The 21176-nt window shown below is 41.0% G+C and overlaps 1 long non-coding RNA gene across 5 annotated transcripts in view; it reads left to right on the top strand.

Annotated features, from left to right (window-relative positions):
- Positions 1-47: 47 nt before the first annotated feature.
- LOC141571033 (uncharacterized) overlaps positions 48-21176 on the top strand; it is a 98027-nt gene continuing 76898 nt past the window's right edge. For all 5 annotated transcript variants that reach the window (XR_016019486.1, XR_016019485.1, XR_012495508.2 and 2 more), the window contains exon 1: positions 48-162. This is a non-coding gene — a long non-coding RNA (uncharacterized LOC141571033). The remainder of the gene's footprint in view (positions 163-21176) is intronic.

Genomic DNA, 21176 nt, shown 5'->3' with positions numbered 1-21176 from the left:
GCCGGGTCGGCTTCCCGCCCCGCCCCGAGGAGCCGATCCTGCAGGAAAGGGCCGGGCGGGGTGGAGGGAGGGGCGGGGAAGAACTGCGGGAGCTGGGTCCGACCGGAGGTTGCGGAAGTTTGAGACGTGGGATTTCCCGGTTACGTCATTTCTCTACTGATGGTAACGAGATAATTTCTGATCGGTGATTCTAAGGGCTTACTTTCACTGTTGGGATACCACCCAATTGTATCTGTACGAAACAAGCTGCTCACACAAATTTAAAAATACAAACCAGGCTACTGGGGATCCATTTGACAACAGGGCGGAAGTAAGGGAGGACGAAGAACCTTCCCGGGCTACACTGTCAAGCATCCTTCCCTCCTCCAACTCTTCTGTGAGGTGTTATCGTTCCTCCTCCACCAGAGATTTTCATGTAGTACCCCAGCCGACACCCCTCAGCTTACCTGAGAGAACAAGCAGTTCCGCTTCTCTCCATGCCCCCTGGTGCCCTCACTTAACTCAGCATACTTTTGCAAGGCAGTCAAAGAACCCGACCTTACCCTTATCTGCTGGTGGCTAATAAAAGTTGTTAGCACCACTGTCTGATCCTGCCTTCTCTATATTTCTAAAATTTTCTCTTATTTTAAAAAGAGCTTTATGGAGGCAAAAATAGCATGCAATAAACAATATTTAAAGTGGACAAATTGATAAGTTCTGACATGTGTATTCAACCATAAAACCCAAGATAGTGAACATTTATCACTTTCAAAAGGCTCCTCATGCTCCTTTGTAATGCCTCCTTCCTGCCCCTCTCCAGCCCCTTTCCCCAGGCACTGATCTGCTTTCTGTCACTATACTTTAGTTTGCATTTCCTTAAATTGTATAAACAATGAATCATACAGTATTTGCTCTTTTTGTCTGACTTCTTTCACACAGACTGTTTTGAGATTCATCCATTGTTGTGTTATCAAGAATTCCTTCCTTTTCATTGCTGGATAGTATTCCATTACATGAGCATCCAACAGTTTGTTTATTCACTCACCTGTTGATGGACATTTGAGTTACAGTTTGGGGCTATTACAAATAAAGCTGCTATTGGACATTCATCTAAAAGTCTTTGTACAGACATGTTTTCATTTCTCTTGGGCAAATACGTTGGAGTAGAATGGCTGGGTCATAGGATAACGTTTTAGAAAACTGCCAAACTATTTTTCAAAGTTGTACCATTGTACATTCCTATAAGCAGTGTATGAGAATTCCAGTTGCTCCGTATGGTTACCAGCACTTGTGTTATATCTCCTTGTGGTTATAACTTTCATTTTTCTGTGACTAATGCTTTTGAACATCTTTCCATGTATTTATTTGCCATTCACATACCTTCTTTGGTAAAGTGTCCAAATCTTTTGCCATTTTTTTGTTTATGTTTGTTTTGCTATTACTGAGTGTTGAGAGTTCTTTATATATTCTAGAGAAAAGTCTTATGTCAAATATATGATTTGTTAATATTTTTTTCCTAGTCCGTCTTTTGTCTTTTCATTCTCTTAACATACTCATGGGTTTTGGGGGATGAGGGTGTGGACATTTTGGGGAGGGCATTATCCCACCTACCACAGGTATGGATTGAAGTTCATTTTCCCTTATATGGTTATCTGATTGTTCCAGCACCATTTGTTGAAAAGACTCTCCTTTACCCACTGCATTGCCTTGGTGCCTGTGCCAAACATCAGTTGTGTGTGTCTATTTCTGAATTTTTTACTGTGTTCCATCATCTGATCCTGTTTTTCATTAAATGTCTACTAGTGTTTGTCCCTGAAGTTGATGTTTCCTTACTGACTCAGTAATCTTCTAAGAGTTGTTTTCCTGAAAGATATACATGTATGTACATACATACATGTTATAGAGATATATACATATATAATGAACATATGCTTTTAAATATATATAGCATTTTCTTGACCCATTTATCCACTGATGGATGCTTTGATTATTTCCATATTTTGGTTATTTTGAATAAAGCTGCAATGACACAGGAATACAGATATCGCTTGGAAATACTGATTGAATTTCCTTCGGATGGGTACCCAGAAGTAGGATTGCTGAATTATGTAGTAGTTCTATTTTTAATTTTTTGAGGAATCTCGATACTATTTCCCATAGTGTTTGTACCAATTTATATTCCCACCAACTGTGTACAGGGGTTCCCTTTTTCCATATCCTCACTACCACTTGGTATCTGTTGTCTTTATGATAAAAGACATTCTGACAAGTGTGAGTTGATATCTCATTGTGGTTTTGATTTGCATTTCCTGGATGATTAGGGATGCTGAGCAACTTTCCTCATACCTGTTGACAGTATATCTTCTTTGGAAAAATGTGTATTAAGGTCTTTTGCCCACTTTTAAATCAGATTATTATTATTATTTGTTATTGAGCTGTGTGAGTTCTTTATACAATTTTTGTATTGTTTAGTTTTCCCTTCAGATATGTTAGTATTTGCTTAATATATTTAGGTGCTCCAATGTTGGGTGCATATATTTTTATGATTGTCATAGCCTCTTGATGAATTGACCCCTCTATCATCATATAATGACCTTCTTTTGCACTTGTTACAGTTTTTAACTTAAAGTCTATTTTGTCTGATATAGGTATAGCTCCCCCTGTTCTCTTGGTTTCCATTTGCATGGAATATCTGTTTTCATCCCTTCACTTTGAGCCTATGTGTGTCCTTAAAGCTGAAGTGAATCTCTTGTAGGCACATATAATTATATCTTTTTAAATATATATCCACCTAGCCACTGTATGCTTTTTGATTGGAGAATTTAAACCATTTACACTTAAAGTAATTACTGAAAGGTAAGGACTTACTAATGCCATCTTGTTAAATGTTTTCTGGCTGTTTTGAAGTACCTTTGTTCCTATTTCACTTTCTTTTGTGAATTGATTTTCCATATTGGTATGCTTTGTTTGCCTTCTCTTTATCTTCTGTGTATCTACTGTAGGATTTTGCTTTGTGGTTAACCTGAAGCTTACTTAACAAGTCTTATAGATATTACAGTCTATTTTAAGTTGATAACAATTTAACTTTGATCACATAAAAAGGTCTACCCCTTTACTCCCCCACCCACATTTAAAATTTTTGATGTCACAATTTACATCTTTTTACCTTATGTAGCCATTAACAAATTATTGTAGCTATAGTAATTTTTAACACTTTTGTACTTTAACATTTATACTCAAGTTAAGTGATTTACACACCATCTTACAGTATTAGAGTATTCTGAACTTGAGTATATGTTTAACTTTATGGGTGTGTTTTGTATTTTCACATGATTTCATGTTACTAATTAACACTCTTCCATTTCAGTCTGAAGAACTCTTTTCAAAATTTCTTGTAAGGCATGTCTATTCCCTTAGCTTTTGTTTTTCTGGGAAATTCTTTATGTGTCCTTCATCTGAAGGACAGCTTTGCTGTGTAAAGTATTTTTTGTTGGCAGGTTTTTTGGTCTTTCAGCACTGTATATATCATCTTACTTTCTCCTGGCCTGCAAGGTTTTTGCTTAGAAATCTTCTGATAGCCTTATGGAGGTTCCCTTGTATGTAAAAAAAAAAAAAAAAAAATAATAATAATGTTTTTCTCTTGCTGTGTTAGGATTATCTCTTTGTGTTTGATTTTAGACTGTTTAATTATAATGGTCTTGGAGAAGATCTTTTGGGGTTGAATCTTTTTGGGCACATGAACTTCATGAATTTGGCTATTCAGATTTCTCCCCTATTTTGTAAGTTCTCAGCCATTATTTCTTTAAATAAACTTTCTGTCCCTTTCTTCCTTTCTTCTTCTGGGACTCTAATAATGCATAGATTGTTTCACTTGATAGTATCCTATAATTCAGATAAGCTTTCTCCACTCTTTTTTATTCTTTTTTGATTTGTTCTCCTCTAACTGTGTAATTTCAAATGACTTGTCTGTGAGTTCACTGATTATTTCTTTGGCTTGATCAAGTCTATTGTTGATGCTCTCTATTGCTCTCTCTATTTTTTTTTAAATTTAATTAATTGTCTTCTTCAGCTTTAGAGTCTCTGCTTGGTTCTTTTTTATGATTTTTGTCTCTCTCTTGAACTCATTTTGATCATATATTATTTTTATGATTTTATTGAAATTTTTTCTGTGTCTTCTTGTAGTTAACTGAACTTACTTAAAAAACTATTTTGAATTCTTTGTTAGGCAAAACATAGATCTCCATTTTATTGGGGGTTGGTTACTGGAAAATTATTGTTTTCTTTTGGTAGCGTCATGTTTCCTTGATTTTTTATGTGTCTTGAAGCCTTATGTTGTAAGAAGGAGTGACTTTTTGCAGTCTTTACTGACTTCCTTCAGGAGAGAATTACCTTTTACTCAGCCCTGCCAGGGATTCTAAAGCTTTGTTAGACTTTCCATGGATATGCCTGCTTCACACTTCTTGTTTTTTCTTGGGGGAAAATTCTTAATTGTCTGCCTTCTCTCAGTCTGGCAAAGCCAGACTGAGTGCTGACAACCTTCTGTTTGCTTTCTATAGGGTGGTGTTGAATGCTCAAGTTTGTATACTTTCTCCCAATCCCGCAGATTCAGGCTAGCTTTCTGCAGGTGTTCAGTAGCTATCTGCAAAGGTTTGCACTTTCTGCCCTTGGAGGTGTGCACAGGAAACCAGCCACCGTGTGTGTGGGTGAGGTGTGTAGAGCACTGGGGGTGCCTATAGGTGAGTTGAGGGATCCACGGGTATGGTGTCCCCAGTGGTTTGTGAGCAGGATAACCTGATGGAGTCTGTTTCCCTTCGATGCCCTCTGAGAGTCATAGCTGTCCAACCTCACCTTGTCATGAAGCACACTTCAGTATTCTGGAGGGGTGAGAAAAATGTGGGCCTGTTTGCCCACAGATCTGGGAAAGCTGGGTGCTCGCTCACTATCACTTTCCCCTGAAAGAGAAATCACAGGCCAAGAAGGTCTCTCTTGGCACTTTCTGTGACTCCTTGGGGGTGGGGGGAGATGCAGTAATGCTGGTAAAGCAAAGGTGTTCCTCTTATCCTCTTCAATGCATCCAACTTTGGATTTTTTTTCTTTCTCTCCAATGGTGTGCTGGAACTTCTCTGCGGGACTCCCAGACTTCCCCAAAGACACCCTTGTCCATGGGTGATTGTCAAAATTTGTGTTCTTTGGAAGGAAGATGGTAGAAAATTCCTATTCTGACATTTTGCTGATGTCACTTCTCTCCCATAGGTATTTTAAAGAGAGTGAAAACATAGCCGATAAAGCAATTTGAAGTCCAGCTGTGGTTATTACCTGGGCCCTATAACCTCTAAATTTAAAATCTTACAGTAGGTTTCTCTGATTTCTGAGGGTTGGGCTTAATTTAGATGAATGCCTAAAGCACCAACCTACTTGGCAACCATGGAGAATCACATGGAGATACCCAAAGGCTTCTACAAGAATGAAGGGTTGGTGATACATCAAATGACAAGCAATCTTGCCTAATTGGAATTTCCTTTCTGGTCAGAAAAAAGGGGATGTGGAAGGAGCAAAGATTTCTTTGACTGTCCTTTCTTTTCTAATAAAGTCTCCAGCTAAAAATTACGATGTTCTTTCTGAAATTGGGGTGCATCTTATAACCAACAGTGTCTTGCAATTATTGTCTTATGTCCTACGTGTCACCGCCTGTGCATGCAGCCCTTGGTTACTATTCCTGGTGCAGGACTGGGCCACTGCAGCCTTAAATGCTGTGGACAGCCTCACCTACCTGATCTTTATTGACACCTATGCCATGCCAGTTACCATGCCAAGCCTTGGGATACAGTAATGGTTAAACGACACCTGTGAGCTATTTGCAGCCTAGCAGTGAAGAATACCAGAAACAAATTTCTTTAAAATTGTGGGATAACCAGTAGATCAACAGGGATTGAAAATTATTTGATGACTGTCAATTTTAAAATCCACTAGTAAAATGTAATATACTAATGCTAAAAAAAAAATAAATTGTGGGATAAGTACAACAATAGCAGAGAAATCCTTCCTAACTAAACTCTACCCTATCAAGAACTTTCCTTCTTTTGAGTTCCCCTGAGCACTTCTGAATACCATGTGTGCTGCATAATCTTACACGCTCTGTCATGTGGGGTCTCTGGTCCCGCTCCCCATACAAGAACGCAGGATATGGTGAGGCCACAAAGGAACACCAATGGAGTCATAGATGGGGGGTCATACCACTATATTCTCCTTGGCAAGTGGATTACATTGGACCCCTGCCTAAGGCCCGCAATGCGATGTATGTGTTCACAGCAGTGGACACTGCTATGGGATTGATGTTTGCTTGTCTGTGTCCAGCTGCAGATCAGCGGCATACAGTGGTCACTCTTACATGGCTGTGCACCCTCTATGGGCGCCCCCAGGTCATTGAAAGTGACATTGCCCCATTTTATGGGGCAAGAAGTGCAGCGCTGGGCTGTCAGGATGGACATACAATGGTTGTTTCATACCCCGTACAATCCACAAGCAGCTGGCATGATTGAATGCTATAATAGCCTTTTGAAGCAAGGCCTCCGAGTGTCAAAACACCCTCCCACGATGCATGACTGAGCCTCTCGTCTGTGGGACGTCTTGAGAATCCTGAATGAGAGACCACGGAAGGGATGGTGTGGGGGCAGAGCCCCAGAAAGTAGTTTCCAGGCTCTCGGCCTCACATAGACAGGTGCTGGCTCAGGTAGTAAATGGCCATCAACTATGATGGGATGGCCATCAGCTGTGGCTAGTTGGCTGTCAGCTGTAACCAGTGAGCCATTGGCCACTAATATAACTGCTGTGGCTATGCTAGCAGAGAAGAGAGAAAGCATGGGGGCTAGCAAGAAGATGGCGGCTGGGCTGGCAAGTGTGGATGGCGGTTTGCGGACAGTGTGAATCCAGCCTCCATTGAGAGTATAGTGCCGCCAGCAAGAATATAGTGGTATGACTCCCCTACCTATGGCTCCGTGGGTGTTCCTTTTTGGCCTCACCATATCCTGCGTTCTTGTATGGGGAGCGGGAGCAGAGACCCCGCAGGCCGCCCCGCATGACAAATGGCGCAGCGAGCAGGGTCTCCCGCACGACAGATGGCCTGCACCAGTAGAAACTCTGCTACATCGAATGGCTATTCCCATTCAGTCACAGGTTACCACGAGTGAGACTCTGTTAAAGCCAGGCTATGGCAGAAATGGAATCATTTTCCTGCCAGCACCCACATGCTTGAAAGCAGGGGAACGGCAGCAATGGACTTGGCCCTGGCAGGTCAAAAGCCCCCACTGTCGGTGGTTGGGCCTGATCGCCACATGGGGGGCTGGTTTGATCCATGCTTTGCAAGTGACACCAGGGGTGGTGACCAAGTGGCTCCCGCAAGTGACTGTGGTATACAGAGGTCCTGATAACGGGATGATTTTGCAGGGAACCTATGTGCTCTCACTATGGCCTATTATGGGGTCCCCTGTTCTGTTACATGTTGAAACTATGCAAGGGACCCCAAGCACTGCCATAAAGGTCTGGTACCACAAACCGGGAAAGGTGCTGGTGGCGGCGACCCTCCTTTTCCAGGACAAAAAGCTGGCATGTATCCTCCCAGATGGAAGGGATTTGCCATTGTTGATTCCTATGACTACTATTTCTTTCCATCTGTAGGTGCCTATACGCTAATATGGCACAGGGCTCCTTGCAGAAGACACTTGTCGTGTAGATTGTGAGGCAAGACCCTGTAGGGGAGGAGTGTGGGGAGGGAGTCCCAGAGAGCAGTTTCCAGGCTCTCAGCCTCACGTGGAAAGGTGCTGGCTCGGGAAGTAGATGGCCATCAGCTGTGACTAGTTGGCTATCAGCTATTACCGGTTAGCCATTAGCCACTAATATAACTGCCATGGCTAGACTAGGGGGTTGGTTGGTTGGCAGAGAAGCGGACCGCAGGTTGCGGATCATGTGGCTCCTGCTTCCTGTGTCTCCAACCCAGCCGCCAGCGAGAATGTAGTGGTGTGACTCCCCTATCCATCGCTCCGTGGGTGTTCCTGTTTGGCCTCACTATACTCTGTATCCACCCTCAGGGAGCGGGACCAGAGACCCCGCATGGCATTCTCTTTCGTGACATTTTTTGGGATTACTTTTAAAAAAAAAAAAAAAGCAACAATTTTTAAGTGTGGGAGTGGACACTGCTATAGAAATAATAGAATTCTAGAGTGAGAAAGATGATATTATATGTTACCTGCCTATCTCCCCCTTTTTGCAGAAATTCCTCTACAATGTTTGCTTAAGCACTAATTTTAGAGACTGCTCGACTACAGCTTTATAATCTGGACCCATTTCTTTGTTAGAAAGATAACCTTTTACTGGCTGGAAATGTGTTCCCCTGTAACATCTATAATGGTATGTTAGAATGAAACTATTTCTTAGAATGCCACACGGCTCTAAATGCTGAGAACAGCAGCTTAGAGCTGGCTGCTTGACTACCTATGTGGACATATTAAGAAGATTGTAAAACCTGTGCTATCTGCATTAGCTCATTATCCATTTCTCTCTGCCAGCCTGAGAACCTTCTTTCTTTGAAGGATTATTGGAGTGCTGTGGCCTTTCCCCTCAAACCAAATTAGAAGGAATTCAAGAAAACTGTCCTGAGCGCTTCCAGTATGTCCCTTGGAGTTTGAGGAACTCATACCGGTAATGTGTCAAGGATGGAGGCTCTGCCTGTAGCTTCCCGCTCCTGGTAACCTAGAGAAGAGGCTGAGTTGGAAGGGAGCTGTGCCTTTTCTGATGGTGCATTGCAGGGACATGTTTTCCAAGGATCCAGTGATGGTGCAGAAGGGAGCCCGTCTGGGTCCTCTGAAAAGGGATCCTAGGAAAGAGGAGCTCCTGGACAGGCAGCGCGATCCCAATAGGTGGGTAGGTGGCCAGAAGAAAGCTGTTAAGCTGCGAATGGGAGAGATGCCTTGCCTCAGTCATGGTAGCCTAGGCTGACTCCTGGAGGAAGCCCCGAGTTGTCCTGCCCCCAAGAGGGCACTACCACCTCCTACAACCATCTCTGCCTCTTTGTCCTTTTCCTCTAATCTCCTCTCCCCTTGGGTTTGACCTTGAAAGAATCAAACATGGTGACTGACAATCTGGGGAAAGAGATGGAGCAAGGAGGTGGGACTAAGCCAACCATACCTCCTTCCCCAAACTCCCCCTCTGTTGGTTTCCAAGCTCGGGGAGGAGAGAAGCCTCAAGTTTAGCTGAGCTTGGAGTGTTGATGTTATGCTGGAGGGATATTTTAATGAGTGAAATAAAACTGTTTTCATGGTATGATTGAAAGGGTCCAGAAAACTATGGGACCTGCTGGAGATTTCATCGAGAGGTGGGAAAGGACAGGTCCAGAGAACAGGCTGGGAGGGGCAATGGGAAAAAAGAGAAAAGTATTTCTTCTTCCACCCAATAAAACTGTTAGACTTCTAATCACTGATCCCTATCTTCTCCCCAAACTATCAAAGAAGTAATCTACTTCCTCTGCAACTTTTTGACAAATCGTTAGGTATTTTGAGAGTTCACGGACTCGTGCGCCTCCCCATCCCAGTTAGCGGAAATATTCTTCCCTTCTCATGTAGTAGAACTTTTGTGTGGCATGTTCTGTTCTGGTTTATCAGCATCCCTCTAATCATGCCACATACGGCAGCACTATTGCCTTAACAAGGGCTTGGACAACAGACCCTAGTGAATGCGGCGTTCCATAGTTGATTTTCACTCAGTTTAATTTCTTTAAAACCCCTCTTTTTCACATGAGCTCATTTTTCACATGAGCTGCTTTTAAGTTAAGACTCCCCTATTTTTTAGGTGTTTTAAAAACTCAGATGCAGGACTTTATTTTTTTCCTGTGAAGTTTTATCTTGTAGAGCAATAGATTTTGGGTGATGCCTGTTGAGAGTATTCTGAATCTTGATTCTCTCATCTGTGGTAATTAGTCATCCCTCCTGGCTTGGTGTCATTGACAATCTTATAAGCAATCTTTCTGTGATTTTTTGTGGAAGTGATTGAGAGGCCAGATATAGTGGTGGTTATGAGAATGGATTCTGGAGCCAGATTCCTTACGTTGAATTCCTGGCCCTGACACTTTTCAGCTCTATCACCTTGGGGTATTACTAAACCCCTCTGGGCCTCAGTTTCTTCATATATACAATGAGAAACTAATAACAATACACTATTATTATTGTACCTACCTGTGTCCTTTAGCTAACAAACCATGTTGAAACTTAGTAGCTTAAGACAATAATCATTTATTAACTTAGTTTATAATTTGCAGGTTGGCAATTTGAGCTGGGCTGTTCTGGTCAGCTTTTCTGGTCTGACGGAGGCTTTCTCATTTGTTTGAGGTCAGCTATGGGATAAGTAGGCAGCTCTGTTTCTGGGGTAGGCTAGCCATTAGTTGACAGACATCGGATCCTTCTCCAGCGAGCCGACCTGGGCTTGTTTTCATGGTGTGGAGAGGGAAAGCATGCAGGGCCTCTTGGCATCTGGCACAGTCACTTCCACTGCTCTGTTGGCCAAAGTAAGTCACAGGGTTGACCCAGATCCAAGCGGTAGGGAAGATGCTCCATCCCTTCTTCACGGGAGCAGCTGCCAAGACACATTGCAGAGGCATGGGAGTGGTGAGAGGGGGAGAATTAGGGCCTTCACAATGTAATCATCAGCCTTCACTTTGCCTCATGTGGAGTTGTTTGGAAAATAAATGTGTTGATATACATAAGGTGCTTAAGTCATGCCTGGCACATAGTAAATGCTACATAAATATTAGCTATTTGATAACATTCACTAATAAGTGAACAGAGGCTGGGATAAACCCCTTCCTCACCTCTACAAACACGAAGGAATAAATGGACGAGTGAATATCATTAGAGGGTGACATCAATATATTGATTAACATTCTTGGATGGCAAAAGATAAACCTACTGTTTATTTCTTGGCCAGTTTACATGTTAAGATTATGGGCTTTGGAGTCTGACAAACTTGTGTTGGAATCTGGGTTCTGCAATTTCCTAGCTTTGTGTCCTTGCATATGATATGTAATCTCTCTGCATCTCAGTTTCCTCATTGTAAATAAATATAATAATGCCTACTGTATTAGTTTCCTAGGTTGCCATAATAAATTACCACAAACTGGGTGGCATGAAACAACAAAAATTTATTCTCTTACAGTTTTTTAAGTTAGAAGTCCCAAATCAAGGTGTTGGCAGGGCCATGCTCCTTTTGAAGGCTCTAGGGAAGACTCCTTTGTGGTCTTTCCTAGGCCCTGGTGATTGCTGACAATCCTTGGCATTCCTTGGCTTGTGGCAACGTAACTCCAATCTCCATACCCACACAGTCTGATTCCCTGTGTGTCTTCCCTGTCTTCAAATCTCTTTCTCCTTAGAGACACCAGTCATTGTACTTAGGATGCACCCTAATCCAGTATGACCTCATTTTCACTTGATCACGTCTGCAAAGACCTTATTTCTAAATGAGGTCACATTCTGTAGATGAAAAAAGGGGTTCTATGGAAAGTAACCTCCCAGGGTGATCTGATCATAAATTCCTAACAGGGTGGGTCATGGTGGGTAGTCATGCCCCAGGCCTATAACTTCTTTAGTGAAAGGTATCAAGCCAGCCCTATCTATTGTTCTTATGCATCTTGGTTAACACATTTTTGAAATGCTAGAAGTAATACCATATGTTACCTCGAAGGGGGTATTAACCCTCAAGAGAGCACGTAATTTTGTTAACTATTCTGTAATCTAATTCCTGACTTGCTTTCTCCCACCATCATGTATGTTTCCTCCTTAATTTCAAATGCGTGAAAGAAGCTGCAAAACTATTACACTCTAGAGCATTTGAGATCTTGTTATCCAGTAATGTCATAAGTTTTGCTCAGATAAACTCTTATAAAAATTCTCTGTGGGTTTGGATGTTTCTTACATCAGCATTCTGAGATTCCCAATGGACATGGATATTTAGGGACACTTACCTTGTGAGGCTTCAATGTAATATTGTATGTAAAGCACTTAAGATGTGTTTGGCACATAATAAATACTCAACGGTAGTAATTGTTTTTATTAACTGTTGTATCATTAGAGTCCAACGCTTTGCTAAATCAACATAATAATACCAGTAGCTGTCATTATTGAGCTATTAGTGTTGAGAGCCAGGCTGTATAGTTTACATGCATGATCTCATATAACCCCTACTATGTCTGTTAATCCAGTAACCCAGCCACACAACGATGATAATACGAATCAGACACAGTCTAAGATTTATGAACTTATGCTACTTCCAAAAGATCATCTTATTCTTTTATATATTTTCAAAAACCATTGAAGGATTTTATTATTAAAGATTTTATGGGATTGAAGTCAAGCCACTGGCCTATAGTTTTGAAAATTCATTCTTTCCTCCTTGAAATTTGAGTCCTTTGTGTCGAGGTTCCCTGAACCCTGCATGTTATCTGTTATACGACTATGTCCATGATGGATGCTCAAGAAGTGCTTTTAAAATAAATTAGTTCAACAACTATTGAGCACTTTCTCATAAGCCAGGGATGAAAGGATAAATAAAGCATGGGGTAGGTCCTAGCAAGGCTCACGTTCTTGCAGAGGGCCAGCAGCGTGAGAAGACAGAGATTATAACAAGTAGGTAAGCTTGAAGGAGGAGAGGGATTTTAATAGACGGAGAGTTAATGAGACATTCCAGCCCCTCTCTCCAGGGAATGATGAGTATTCCTGATGTGATGGTTAATTTTCTGTGTCCCCTTGATTGGGCTAAGGGATGACCAGATAGCTGGTTAAACATTAATTTGGGGTGTGCCTATGATGGTACTCCTGGAAGAGATTAGCATTTGAGTTGGTGAACCAAGTAAAGCAGATTTTCCTCCTCAATGTGTGTGGGTAACACGCAATCTACTGAGGGCCTGCATGGAACAAAAAGGTGGAAGAAAGTTGAATTTGCTCTCTGCCTCACTGGTTGAACTGGGACATTGATCTTGATCTGCTTTCAGCACATCTGGTTCTCAGGCCTTTAGACCCAGAATGGAATCTACAACATTGGCTCTCTAGCTCTGAGCCATCAAACTATACCACCAGCTTTCCTGGGTCTCTAATTTGTAGGCAGTAGATTGTGGAACTTTTCAGCTTCCATAATTGCATGAGTCAATACCTTATAATATCTCTCTATGTATACCAGGGGAGCCAAAAAAATGCATACAAGCGGACACTTTGGTCAATGTTGTTCAAACAGTAATCAGAAGTGTCTGGACACGGATGGTAACCACTTTGAGCACCTCTTGTATAATAACTGCAGAAGTCAAACGTGACTTGTATTCATCTTTTGTTACCAGTATATATTGAGTATTATACAGTTTTCTTTTCTTAAAATGTGTATACATTTTTTTGGTACCCCCTGTACACACACACACATTGTTTCTCTGGAGAATGCTGACAAGTACTCCTGGAGTGACCAGAGTTTGGTGTTTGCTTGGGTGATGGCAAGGTGGGGGAGGGTGGTGTAAAAGATCTTTAATACAGAAGAGAGATAGTAGTAAAAATCTCACATCCTTTCACACAGCCCTTTATTGTCTCTTCTTTAAGGTAATGAGCCAGTTCCCTTGGTCTTATATGGTAGGATCTCTTTTCCAAAGTTTCAGTCTTTTTTGTATGAATCTTGGGACCTCCCGGTGTTCAGAACTAGATACAGAACTCTAAGAAGAGCAGTAATCTGTGCTGAATATTATCAGAGGCTGGCCTTTAGTCCTTTCATTTTAAACTCTGTTTTTCTGATCAGGGTAAAGAGAGTTTTTCAATACAGAGTCCTATTCTGTATCCCTGAGTTGTATTCAACTTTTGACCCAGAGATCTTTTCCTGCCCTACTTACAAACAGCTTTCCAGGCTGCAGTGCATTCTTCTCTTCAGCTCCTGTCCCTCCTGAGCTTTGTTCTGTTGTGTCCAACCACTTCCTCCCGGGTCCTTCACAAAGATCTGAATTGAACTGAAAGATGTACTCATACTAAAGACATTTTAAACCGTTCTCCTTGGCTGTGCTTATGTTGCTAAGCCCCCCATTTCATTTAACATTGCTTTTGATTGTTTTTTTCCTTCTGTGCTGTAGTGGCAGAACTAGGTGGGCAGATCAGATCCACTTTGTTAGTATTTGTTTCTTGTTTCTAGGGTGCGCTCACATAGTGGGCAGACCTCTAAGGATCATTGTCTCTTTGTTTTCATGCATTTGTCGGTAATTTCGAGTCAGCTTCTATTTCAGAAGCTTGTATGTCTTTATTGCGTTTTGAGATAACGTTATTATTGTACCTGAGTTGACAGCATCTGTTCCTTTCCATTTAAATCCCACCGTCCAAAGCAACATGTGTCCCAGTTTCAGGAAACAGGCTGAACAGATGCCTAACAGTTGTACTGAACACTTACCTCACGAAAGAGCTGTTCTTGCCTGCATTTCTTGCTTCTTTCATTGTGAGGGAGAAGAGTGGATTGAACAATGTCATTACTAGGGGTCCTTTGCCTTAACTGTCTGGGCTCATATTGCAGACCTCTTATATCTGAAGTGGCTGGTGGTAGCAGAGGGTTTGGAGATTTCAGATTCTCTCTTCACCAGCACAGCTCAGGATCAGAGAGCTGAAAGCAAGCCTGGCTTTGTGGGTCTTTGGGCCTGTGCCGTTGCACAGGGCTCTGTACTTACAAGGACTCCATGTTTGGCTAATTGTTTTGCTGTCGTCATCCTGAAATGCTTAATTTTTGAACATGGAGGTCCACATTTTCATTGCGCACTGGGCCTCACATATTATTAACTAGTCATGGCTAGGAAGAATAAGCAGGCATCTGGTGGGAACATGCCCTCCCTGTCTGAGATAGATGATTGAGCTTCCATGTCTCTGTTGAACCTGATTCAATGTGAGTTTTGGCAAAAGTAAAATCAAAATAATTTTCCTTAAAATTGCATCTTTCTAGAGTTGGAAGAGCCTGGCGCGTATCTCTCTCAAGTATCCTTCTTCGAATAAGGCACTATTTAAACTATCTTTGTGATTTCTAGGGTGGAAGACTTATAACTCTGCCACGAGGTCCTTTCAAGTCCACTGCAGGTCATGCCTAGTTTTCTTAAAGGACAAATATCCGTCAAACACGTAGGATTAATCACTACGGTATCTTTATAGTAACCTGTGTGCCAGGGCATTGGCAAATAGGAACTGAGGCTGTCTGTAAATTAAAGAACGTATTGTCCTGTGAGAATTAGCATTGTTGAAGAGTGATGCATACTTAGATCTTTGTTTTTTGGGGAGTGAAATTACTTTCTTGATATTTGGCCATGGAGACTCATTTATAGAGAGGGAAGGAGTTGAACAGCTCAGGGCTAGAGAAGAATCAAATGGAATGAATGAAGTGAAGAACCCCCTGAAAAAGAAAAGAGAAGATGGAAGACTTTGTAGAGGATGGTTTTTGAGAAGGCTACGTAAGTGGCCACAGGCTCAGAATTCTGCTGAGTATGTTTCAGAATCATTTCTGCTTTCTAAAGCATCCATCCACACATATTACTGAGCCCTGCTCTGTATAAAGAACTGTGCTGCATGTTCAACTCACCCTCTGAACCCCTCATACTTTTCCTGCTGGGTGATGCTGAACCATGTGATCTCCATATTGTGTGTGGTATGTTTTTAGTTCTTTAATGTAAGACTTGCATACTGTCCCTATTAAGCTCCATCTTACCCTTGAAAATCAGTATCATTTGTGCCTTGTCTAATTTAGTGAATCCCCTGCATTTAACCAGCAGGATTTCTACCCCATCATTTAAGTCACTGATGGTCAGGGTCATTGCATATTAGAGGGGAAAAAAAAATCACTATGTAACTGAAGAAATGGCCGCAGGCCCTCCTACCAAAAATACATCTCCATTATTAGATTCGCCTCTATGATCTCTAACCTCTTAACCAGGAAGCCACAACTGATAAAATGCAAATTTCTTCTGGAAGCATGTTTATATTCATCAATGTGTTAGCCTAGACTGATTTCTCCTTTTCCTAGAAGCCTGGGGGGGCCTTGGTGGATACAGTAGGATACCAATGAGTTTTCTTTCGGTGGAGAAGTGTGGAAGGAAATAGTTGGGGCACAGAAAATAGCCCAGGGGGCTTCCCAGAGGGTTTCCTGAGGGTCCCAAAGCTGCCTACATGCCAAGGGTGCCTGGGAAAGGGCAGGGATTGGTGGGAGTAGATGCTTATCTGGGATGTCATCACACATTCGCAATTTTGCTAGGAGCTAATCCAGGAAAGACATTAACCTTGTATTGTGTTGAATCTGCAGAGACGTTACATTTCTCCACTGTCCCTTAATAGCTAGCTCTCAGATTAGTCAGCCCCCAGGTAGGGCCACGAAGAACAGGACAAAGTCCAGGTGAGCCTGGACTAGGCAGAGGAAGAAGAATTCCAAAGTAGGGTGGGCCTTGGTGTGATGATTTCCTACAGGTAGGTAGGGGGTGGACAGGGGTAGAGAAAATAGTGGGTGGGAGCTCTTAAAACAGATTTTTCCTACTTTGACTGGCATATTGCTACAACTCATAGGATTTCTTTCAAAAGTGAGCAGATTGTAAGAACCACTGCTTCAGAATTTAACGGAATTGAAAAGGGTGATCAGGTTTGCAAGTGTTAAAAACCAGGTGTTCTCTGGTATGTGGTATGTTCTGCCAGGTGAGAAGTGTCCCTGAGAAAAATGGGCGCTTCATCTCATGCTCCTGAGGAGAAGAGCGCGTCCCGTAATCTGTCGTTAAGCTCTACCTACACCTTGAGGTTTGTCTTTCTTACTTTTCTTTCCAATCCATCCAGTGTGTTTTAATGGGCAAAAACTCTATACCCTCTTGTATGAAATCAGGGGTAATTAATTGTGGGCCTCACAGGTTGCAATACAGATGAAATGAGTTAACTTAGATTACGTTCCTAATTCAGCTTTTGGCAACTCAGTGGATGTTAATATACTTCCCCTTCTAACGTTACTTTTCATTTATTCATTCTTTCACAAGTATTTATTGAGTACCTACTATGTGTCAGGCACGGTTCTGAATTTCTTTAAATAATTATTGCCTTGAAAAAAATCTAAAGTACTGTATTGCCTGTGGACTGGTTAATATTATGTGTCAATATTAATCATATAACCAGTTCATAATACAGTTATTATATTAATAGTATTAAGTGACACTATTAGTAGTATGATTGATAATTACACTATGATTCTGTAAAATGGTAGCTTTTGAGAAAGCTAGGTGAAGGATATATAAGATTTTTTTAAAAACAACTTTTATGTAACTATTTCAAAATAAAAAGTTAAAAAATTATGAGAAATACTAGGTCTCTTTGTTAAATAGCATTCCACATGTACTTTGTCATTGGATGATACTGGAAGTGGGCACTGTAAATAATCCTGCATTTTTTGAATATGTTGAGATCCAGGCAGACAGATACTGGGGTGAAAGTTACCTCAAACTCTGCAAGCTGAAAATTGAGCTAATTCTTTTCTTCTTTTACCTGCTCCCCTTTCTGCGATTCTCTAAATAAGTAACAAGAATCCCCTCTGTAATTAGTCACCATCAGTTTGTCATCTGTCTTTGCCTGTCTACAGGTATATATGCGCAGACTGGAATGTAGATACTGAGACAGGACTGACTATGCACTACGTTCCCCTACGCCCCCTACTGGCCACCCCTCCATTGTGCTCCCTTTAGGGGGTATGCTTTGTGATTTATTTTGCCCTTCAAAGTTGACCTTATTCATTTTAACCAGATGTCAACTATTTAAAAAACATGGTCAAGAGAATGGGAAGACAAGCTGCAGACTGGGAGAAAATATTTGCAAAAGACACATCTGATAAAAGACTTATCCAAAATTTATAAATAACTCTTAAAACTCAGCAATAGGAAAATGAACATACTGATATAAAAATGGGCAAACACTCTGAATAGATACCTCTCCAAAGAAGATATGCAGATGGTAAGTAAGCATATGAAAAGATGTTCAACATCATATATCATTAGGAAATTAAAACAACGAAATATCATTGTACAATTAGTAGGATGGCCAAAATCCAAAACACCGACAACACCAAATGCTGACGAGGATGTGGAGCAACAGGAATTTTCATTCATTGCTTGTGAGAATGCAAAATGATACGGCCACTTTGGAAGATAGTTCCAAAGTTTCCTACAAAACTAAACATCCTCTTACCATATGATCCAGTAATCATACTCCTTGATATTTACCCAAATGAATTGAAAAACTTATGTTCATACAAAAACCTGCACATGGATGTTTATAGCAGCTTTATTCATAATTGCCAAAATTTGGAAGCAACCAAGATGTCCCTTAGTAGGCCAATGGATAAATAAACTGTTCTACATCCAGACAGTAAATATTATTCAGTGCTAAAAAGAAATGCGCTCTCAAGCTTAAATGCACATTACTAAGTGAAAAAAGCCCATATGAAAAGAGTACGTACTTTATGATTCCAACTCTATGACATTCTGGAAAAGTCAAACTATAGAGACACTGGAAAGATCAGTGGTGGCTACAGGTGAGTGGGGAGGGAGGGTTGAATAGGTGGAACACGGGATTTTCAGGACAGTGAAACTATTCTGTATGGTACAATAATGGTGGATACATGTCACTATATATTGTTCAAAAACCAGCAGAACGTACACCAGGAGTGAGCCCTAATGTAAACTATGGACTGTGTGTGGGTAATAATGGTGTGGCAGTGTAGGTCATTAGTTGTAACAAATGCACCATTCTGGCGTAGGATGTTGATATTGAGGGAGGTTGTACTTGTGTGGGAACAGAGGGCAGATAGGAATTCTGTACTTTCTGCTCAATTTTGCTGGGAACCTAAATCTGTTCTAAAAAATAAAGTTTATTGATTTAAGAAAACAAAAATCAAAGCCAAAACCCATAGGTAAATGTGAATTGCAGGTAGGAATTGTCATCTGCTCCAGGTTTTGTGCCTCTTCCTCCCACTCCACTTCCCCATGGGTGACATTCCCAACCATTTCTTCTATTTCACCTCTGGCTTCTGTCTTCTTATTTTCCTTACTTTCTTTTACTATGTCAGAGGCCATGGAATGTCAGTTTCCCGTAATGATGTTCTGCTAACATCCAATTTCCATTGAAAATACTCTCTTACTTTTTTGATGCCCAATAAACTTTAACTCCCTCCTCAAATCTCTGAAAGCACAGGCTTCCTGGTTCTCACCAGTCACTGGTTTAATTCTATTTAATTGGGTCTGTCCTTTATATATTGCCATATGGCTTCAATATGTATGTTTTCAGTATCTCCTAATATGTTATCTCCTAGACCCAGAGCATTTATAAAGATGTCTCAAATGGAATTTAATTAAAAACAGATGGATCCTCTTTGAACTGCTTCCTTATCAATTAACAATACCAGCTGTCTCACTAAAGCAATCCCAGAGAGAAACCATCTAACCTAACTCCCTCTTGTAAATGAAGAAACTGGGGGCCAGAGGTGCTTACGTGACTTTCCAAAGGTCACACAGCTGGATAATGACAACACTGTGCTTTGAGTCAGAAAACCTGAGTTCCAGTCCCAGTTAGTTTCTATCAGCTTAGGCTGCTCTCCTCTTGTGATAAGTGTTTGCAGGGACCCCGTTGTTGAATGCTCCCCTCATAGGGTGCTCCGGGCACGGTTGGGGCAGTGCTTGCATGGTGGAAAGTTCATTCATTTCCTGCTGGTTTCCCCTCCTTCTTCCTCCTCCTTCACCTCTTCCTTCTTCTCTGTCAGAGAGATAAGACTGAAATATATTTTTCAAGATCTCATATCTGTTCCTTTTAAAAAATAAGAATACTTTTTCCTTTTAAAAAATAAGTCATTGCACAACTTACGACGTCACTGAGTCTCACCCTGTCGATTTACAGATGAGAAAACTGAGGCCCAGAGAGTTGAATTAACTTACCCCAAATCACGCAGAAGGTGGTAAATCTGAAATTATAACCCAATTTTGCAGGCTTCTGATGGCCTGGACCTCCACAGTATCCTACCATGTTTCCCCAAAATAAGACCCAGCCGGACAATCAGCTCTAATGCATCTTTTGGAGCAAAAATTAATAAGACCCAGTTTTATTTTACTATAATCTTATATTAATTTTTGCTCCAAAAGACGCATTAGAGCTGATTGTCCGGCTAGGTCTTATTTTCGGGGAAACACGGTAGGGCAGCCAGAGTTTGCAGAACCTCCTCATCTAGCAAGCTGTGGGTGGAAGTAGGGTTAGGAGCATCGGGGAGGGGGCACTTAGAAAAGATTTAAGAAGACACCATTAATTAATTTCGTGTGAAGAGGATCCAGTGTTCTAAAAACATGTCCGTGGGTCAGAGATAGCACTGCTGCCCTGCCCAGTTCCTAGATGAAAAGCAGAAGTTTGTATTGGCACAGTCCTCTTCAGTCCACAAAAGAAGGAAAAATGTCTTTTTGTGTGTGTGCAAAGACTGTACGGATTGTCAATTTCATTGTGTTTTCCTAGGAATTTGAGACACTGATAACAGATTGGCCTTTACTCACACATTATTTCTCAGTTTATTTTGCTGATAAACATATTACCATTTCTAGACCAATTAACCCTTGACCTCCAGAATCCTGCCTTCACAAAACACAAGCAAGGTCAAAGGTTATTTTGTTCAATGAAACAGTAAGATGGCTGTTATTCCACCAACTTAGCTGCTCCAAAATGTGGTGTTTTTTATTCCCCTTCTGATATCTATTTTTAGAGGTTTCCTTTTTAAAACCAGACTTTTATAAAGAGAGGCAATCGTAATTATTTGTGAATTATAGCATTCTTTGATAATAAATTTGAACACAGATTTTAAGCTCTTAAAAAAAGCATTTCTTAGGAACTTTGCATTAATAAGCTCAAAAGATATTTCAAAGCATTAAAAATGCTTAATTAATATTAAACTTGACAGCTTAATTTTTATATCCTAATTACCTTGATTTTCATCTAAATCAAGTAGCAGTTCAGAGAGTGTTAAGGGCTGAATTGTGTCTTCCTAAAATTCATATGTTGAAGTCCTAACCCTAGTACCTTAGAAGCGATTGTGTTTGGAGATTGGGTCTTTAAAGAGGTAATTAAGTTAAAATAAGGTTCTGTGGTTGGGCCTTCATCCCATATGAC

Source organism: Rhinolophus sinicus, chromosome 16 (genome assembly GCF_057876585.1).
Source record: "Rhinolophus sinicus isolate RSI-liver-muscle chromosome 16, RSI-T2T, whole genome shotgun sequence".
In the NCBI taxonomy this organism is placed as follows: Eukaryota; Metazoa; Chordata; class Mammalia; order Chiroptera; family Rhinolophidae; genus Rhinolophus; species Rhinolophus sinicus.
This window is presented reverse-complemented; position numbering and strand designations above follow the sequence as displayed.